The sequence below is a fragment of the Andrographis paniculata genome, unplaced genomic scaffold (genome assembly GCF_009805555.1).
Source record: "Andrographis paniculata isolate CXL003 unplaced genomic scaffold, ASM980555v1 Contig89END, whole genome shotgun sequence".
Classification (NCBI taxonomy): domain Eukaryota; kingdom Viridiplantae; phylum Streptophyta; class Magnoliopsida; order Lamiales; family Acanthaceae; genus Andrographis; species Andrographis paniculata.
In genome coordinates, this window is record NW_026137627.1 from 2,360,833 (window position 1) to 2,367,857 (window position 7,025).

General features: G+C 35.3%; 1 long non-coding RNA gene across 1 annotated transcript; it reads right to left on the reverse strand.

Moving 5' to 3' along the window:
* Window positions 1–4,786: 4,786 nt before the first annotated feature.
* LOC127243063 (uncharacterized) lies at window positions 4,787–6,756 on the reverse strand. Its single transcript, XR_007836923.1, has 3 exons — window positions 6,649–6,756; window positions 6,151–6,214; window positions 4,787–4,908 (listed from the first exon to the last, which is right to left on the reverse strand). It is a non-coding gene; the product is annotated as an uncharacterized LOC127243063 (long non-coding RNA).
* Between the last annotated feature and the right edge of the window lie 269 nt (window positions 6,757–7,025).

Genomic DNA, 7,025 nt, shown 5'->3' on the forward strand with positions numbered 1-7,025 from the left:
AGATTAGAATGAGGGAAGGTGACGAATGGAAAACTGCATTTAAAACTACATTCGGCTTATATGAGTGGTTAGTCATGCCTTTTGGCCTTACGAAAGTTCCAAGTACGTTTATGCGGTTAATGAATCATGTATTACGTACTTTCATAGGGAAGTTTGTTGTGGTTTACTTTGATGATATTCTTATTTATAGTAAAACAATGGAAGAACATGTAGAGCATATTCGTAGTGTTTTGGAAGTGTTAAGAGCTGAAAAGCTTCATGCTAACCCGAAGAAGTGCGACTTTTGTGTTGACAAATGTATTTTTCTTGGTTTTGTTGTAGGTGCTGAAGGGATAAGTGTGGATGAAGTTAAAACACAAGCTATTCGGGATTGGCCAACAACTAAAACGATCAAGGAAGTTCGTAGTTTCCTTGGACTTGTAAGTTTTTACTGCCGCTTTGTGCGAGATTTTAGCTCCATTGCAGCACCACTGATTGAGCTTACAAAGAAAGATAAACACTTTGATTGGGGAGTTTCTGAACAAACATCTTTCGATTTGCTTAAGAGAAAACTTACTAATGCTCATGTTTTAGCTATACCGGATTTTACTAAGCCATTTGAATTGGAATGTGATGCCTCAGGAATTGGGATTTGAGCTATTTTGATGCAAGGAAAGAAGCCGATTGCGTACTTCAGTGAGAAGCTGAGTGGGGCTGCCCTTAACTATTCGACGTATGACCGAGAATTGTACTCGGTTCGTGCACTTTAAACATGGCAGCGCTATTTGCGATCACAAGAATTCATTGTTCACACTTACCAAGAATCATTAAAGCATTTAAAGAGTCAACAAAAGCTTGGCAAGTGGCATGCAAGATGGGTAGCATTCGTTGACACATTTCCTTACTCGATTCAGTACAAGAAAGGAAAGGAAAATGTTGTAGCTGATGCGCTATCAAGGAGGTACGGGTTGCTAACCTTGTTAGAATCTAAGCTTTTGGGATTTGCATTCATAAAAGATATTTATGTGAATAATGTTGATTTTTCTGATATCTTTGCAAAATGTGCTACGCATGGCTTTGGTGATTATTATTTGCACGATGGGTATTTGTTTCGTGTGAATCGTTTGTGTGTACCTAGGTGTTCACTTCGTGATGTGTTAGTGGTTGAGGCACATGAGGGAGGCTTAATGGGTCATTTTGGGCGTGATAAGACATTGAGTGCATTGCACGAACACTATTATTGGCCTAAAATGAAGTATGATATGGAGTCTTATGTGAATAAATGTGTTGTTTGTAAGATTGCAAAGTCACATGCACAACCACACGCTCTATACACACCCTTACCTATTCCAGAAGCACCATGGACTGATATTTCAATGGATTTTGTTATGGGATTGCCTAGGTCTAGGAGAAGAAATGATTCGATTTTTGTCGTGGTTGATAGATTTTCAAAAATGGCACACTTCATTGCATGTAAGAAAACCAATGATGCATCTCATGTTGCAGATCTATTCTTTCATAATATTTTGAAATTGCATGGTGTCCCTAAGACAATTGTGTCGGACATGGATACAAAGTTTCTTAGTTACTTTTGGAAGACTCTTTGGGCTAAATTGGGAACTAAGTTGCTATTTTCTACATCTCATCATCCCCATACGGATGGTCAAACCGAAATAGTGAATAGAACCTTAGGGAACCTACTTCGTGTCTTGATAAAAAAGAATTGCAAAAGTTGGGAAGAATGTTTGTCTCACGTTGAATTTGCATATAATCGTACGTTGCATTCTTCGACACACATGTCTCCTTTTGAGGTTGTTTATGGCTTTAACCCTCTAACACCTTTGGATATGTTACCATTGCCTAGCAATGAGTATTTTAATGGTGATGGCAGGAAACGGGCTGAATTTGTAAAGGAGATGCATTCAAAGGTTCGGGATAACATTGCAAAGTCAAACGCTCGGTATGCTAAAAGTGCTAACAAAGGTCGTAAGCATGTAGTGTTCCAACCAGGCGATTGGGTGTGGTTGCACTTGAGAAAAAGTAGATTTCCCGAGAAATAAAAGTCTAAGCTGAGCCCAAGAGGAGACGGGCCTTTCCAAGTTGTGGAAGGCATCAATGACAATGCCTATCGTATTGAGCTACCGGGTGAGTACCAAGTTCATAGCACATTCAACGTCGCTGACTTAAGTCCTTTTGATGTAGGAGATGAACAGGCTATGAAAATGGGGGACTCAATTTTTCAAGAAGGGGGGGATGACGAGGTCGTCAAAAGCGACGATGAACTTACACTACCACCAGGTCCGATTACTCGAAACCGTGCCAAGAAGTTTCAAACTAATATTATGACATTAATTCTATACTTGGAAGAGGAGAATATGCATAAAGTAGAAGCATAGAGGCCAATGGGAAGAGCGTTATCAACATTGGAGTGCATCCATCCTTGAAGACCACAATTTATAACACCCATGGGAGTTTCTACTCACATCATTACCCATGTGGGATAAGAGGTGTTTTATTTTATTTAATAAAGTGGGTCCCGTCAATCTAATTAATTGGACATCTCTTATTTACTTAATTAGTGGGATATAAATAAGATATATTTTTGTCCCACATTGGTTGTAGAGTCTTTTTTCAAGCTAGCCTCCCCTATAAATAAGACACTTGGCTTCACTTGTTAGACACCTTGAAATTGATATCAATTAAAGTTTTTCTCTTTATTCCATTATATTGGAATTAGTATGTGAGCGAGGGTTACACTTGTATACGCGTATCATTCTCAAATCGGGTCATTGGGTTGATTCCTTGGGTTCGTGGCTTCCGAAACCGACCGGAGTTTCTAGCCAAATTGCTTGAGTCTCCATTGGTTTAGAGGTGTTGGGTCTAAGCAACGCTTGGGTTCACTTCCGATTGATTGACGAATCGGACACCGGTAATATCTTCTTCTTTCTTACTTAGTTCTTTTTTATTTGAATTTAGTTTCGGTTAGTATAGTTTAGTTATTTGGGTTGTGTCAGGCGCGGGCGAGGACGCGGGTCAGGTAAGAGTGTGAGTAAGCGGTTCGGCTTGTGGGTTGTGGATCACAAGTTAGGCCCAGTTCGAATGGGCTGTTTAGATAATTGGTGTGTAGTGTATTTAATTGGGGTGGATCCAAAGGACAAAAAATCCAACAACTTTAAATATAAATTAATACTATTTAATTTGATCAATTACCAATAAAAATATACTACTCTCTTTGTCCCGTTGAAATATTGACATTTTATATTTTCGTTCATCCTAAAATAAGGTTATCATTTTCTAATTTTGTAATTGTAATGCCTATCTAACATAATAAATATATTTATAATTTATAATATATTACACAAATGTTATTATTTTTACACTCTCTTCATCCGGTTAATAAGTATACGTTTACTTTTGGCATGAAGTTTAAAAAATAATAATATTTTAATTATAATGGTAGTTAAAAAGTAGTATAATGACATTTTTGCCCTTCATTTTTGGTATAAAAGTAGATATGTTAAACGAGCCGAGTCGTTCGTGAATTCGGCTCCGTTTGGCTCAATTCGGCTCGGTTAAAGTTCATTCGCGAATGTTAACGAGCTTAGCCGAACAACATAAACAGGCTCGTTTGGTTAACGAACGAGTCCGAGCTTTATTCGCGAACGTTCGTTAAAATAATATATTTATTATAAATATTATATATAATATAAAATTATAATTTATATATATAATATCAATTTAAAATAAATAAGTAAAATAGTTTTAAAATTTCTTTTTAATTAATATATAAATTAAAAAAGTGAGACAAATGAGCTCGAACAAGCTTAATCGAGCCGAACACGAATACAAAAATGAGCTCAAACAATAAAAATCCTTAACGAGCCGAGCTTGAAAGCTTAACAAACGAACAAGAGCCTTGTTCGCGAACGTTAACGAACAAACACAAACACTTAAAATTCAATTCGGCTCGACTCGGCTCGTTAACAGTTCTATATAAAAGTAATGATGTGATGTAAAGTAAGAATGTTTGTGAAATAAAAATGGAGTATTTAATGAAATGATTACTTTGTAATTGAACGTGTCAAAATAAAAATATATATAATTTATATAAGAGTAGGGTCAGCGATTGCTCCGGGCCCTCATAAATAGAGGACCCAAGATTTAAAATATTACCCACAATTATTATTAAATTTGAATTGGTAGTTTATATATTTTTTCTTTATAATTATTCAAATAAATTTTAAAATTCTAATTATATATATTTTTTCTCTTTCTTTTTAATTGGTCTCATTTCGTCTTTCCAAATTCAATCGTCGTCTACAATTCTCTACATCACATCCTATCACACTGCGTCCACCCACTCAAACCAAACTCGCTCACCTTCTCTCTTCTCTCTCTTTTGCCTTCACTCAGTCCTTCTCGCTTTTCGAACTTCCAAACAGTTAATCTTTCATCTTTTTTTTTTCTCAAATCTACCACGCACAGACTGTAACGTTAAAATTTATTGTCCAATCGATGCAAATTAGTGATACTATTTTAAAAATATATTTTAATCAGGTATTTATAGGGCCTATAATTTATTTTTGCTCAGGGCCTAAAAAAAGTCCGAGATTGCCCTGAATTTATATATGGACCGAGGGAGTATTGTAACATCCCTAGTTGGCTCATACTGGAAATGTTACCGCCACACTGCATCATGAGGTCGGCATCTCCTACTTCGGGCCTCGCAATACAGTGTTAAGGCTAAAATTAACCATAAAAGCGAATTATTATATAACAAAATATGATTTATGAATATTTACAAACACGCTCCTAAACAAGAGGTTTTTCCGGTTAAAAATTTACATATAATACAAATAGATGTAAGTTCACCCAAACAACCCGTCTTTCTATATCCCGAGACGTCTGTCTCGGATGTGCCATGCATACCTGAAACAAATATTTTTCTTAAAAGCAGTCTAGAATTAAATCCATTTTAAGAACTAACGTGAAATATGTCATTTCATACCTTTTTAAAATAAAGTCTAATTCCCGTCAATCATAAAATACGTGTTATGTCATGCCAATAGTGAAATGATGCAACAAAGATATCAAACTCGACAACAATGCACATCCACATATATATATACATCCGCCGAAGTGAACAACCGGAATAACCTCGGCTCCATAGTAATAGGCTCACTACATCTGTCTAAGTGAGCAGCCGGAATAACCTCGGCCCCGTAATAACAAGCTCACTAGACCATCATCAATAAATAGCCGGAATAACCTCGGCCCCGTAATAACAAGCTCACTAGACCATCATCAATAAATAGCCGAAAAATCCTTGGCTCAAGGAAGGACCTGATAAACCCATAATAATATAACGGTCATCCGGTCACTTTCATATACCCACCATACGACTCCCACAATCAATACATGGATAGCCGAACGTTGTTGTCATTAACCACAAGACGCCCCATAGTCTGTGATAGCGAAGATAGGACCCCCACTGACTAGCCCTATTACGTGTAATGTAGAAGAATCCGTGCAACCTGAAATCACTCAAGGGAAACCCAAAAACTTTACTCCTCCTCGCGCGCCCTAACGGGATCACGCTTGGAGTTTGGCATATGATCCTAAACTACCGGTAGACCTCACTAGTAGCTACTCCAATGAGTGGAACAACACCGAACACGAATTATTAGACCAAATACGTCACAACTACAATGGGTCTAATCCCTGAATGACCGTGCAACTAAGCCACCCAGTTGTCCAACTACTATCGTCCACTATCGCCTAATTGTTACGGTACATCGGGGTCGAATATCCTAACCCCAGATGATGCCCTCGCCTAGCACTACCGCACACGACAACTAAACAATAGATCCATAAAATATATCCGATAAACCGTGCAATATGTGTGCATCATGTCAAATAAGTGAATTTACCGAAAAGGGCTGGTGAGACAGCTCACCTATTCTCCTTTTCATAAATTCACCTACGCGATCAAATATGTATATCAAATATTATGAACCGTGAAGTCTCCCATATGCATACGCACACACACATATATATATAAATATATACATGTACTGACAAAATGATCAACATAATATTACATTAACATATTAATCAGAATCTCATGCAACATGCATACCTAATTTCTTAAAATTAGATTTAATTTCTTACTGCTTATCTCTTATCGACACTCCCTAGCTTTTGCAATCTCACCCAAATCACCTCCAACATACACCTGCCACATTATTTACTCAAATCAGTTGAGCTATATACTTATTCATAGGAGCTACCTACTTATTCAAAAGCTAATTTCTATAATTAGCTCGTTGAGTTTCAAACTTTTATATTTAGTAGAATACAAAATTCTAGCTATAAAACTCTTATACTTCATAATATTTATATCGTCCGATTATTAAATAAAAATACTTAAAGATATAAATAAACAGGCAGGTGAAGTACACCGCTGTTTTCAATTCGACTCGGATCGAGACAAAATTCTCAGAATATAATGTTAGGACTACGAATAGGCTATTAGCTAAAAAAATTAGCCGATTAATAGCCAAATAGCCAGTTATGAATTTTTAAAAAATTTCTAATTTAATATCTTCAATATCTAAATTTATATTAAAATTCATAATTAAATTTTACGTATAACAAAAAATACAATACCAAAGTCAAAATCGAAATCGAATGGCCAAATGTTTTTCTTTCTTTTTTTCTTCTTCCTCCTATCTTCTTCTCTATCTTCTTCACTGTTTCGTTCGAATAAAGGGTTTTGCTTGTTTGATATCATTTGATTATATATATATATATATTATTTAGTTATCATCTTTTTCTTTATTATTATAATATTATTATTTTATAAACGTTATCATCATTGACATTTATTATATTATTATTATTATTATTATTATTGTTATTAATAAAAGTTATCATTATTCATCTCTATCATTATCATTATCATTATTATTATATTAATATATATATTATATTTTATATTTATTTTTATCGATATTTATCCGTTTAATTATCTCTATAATTATAAT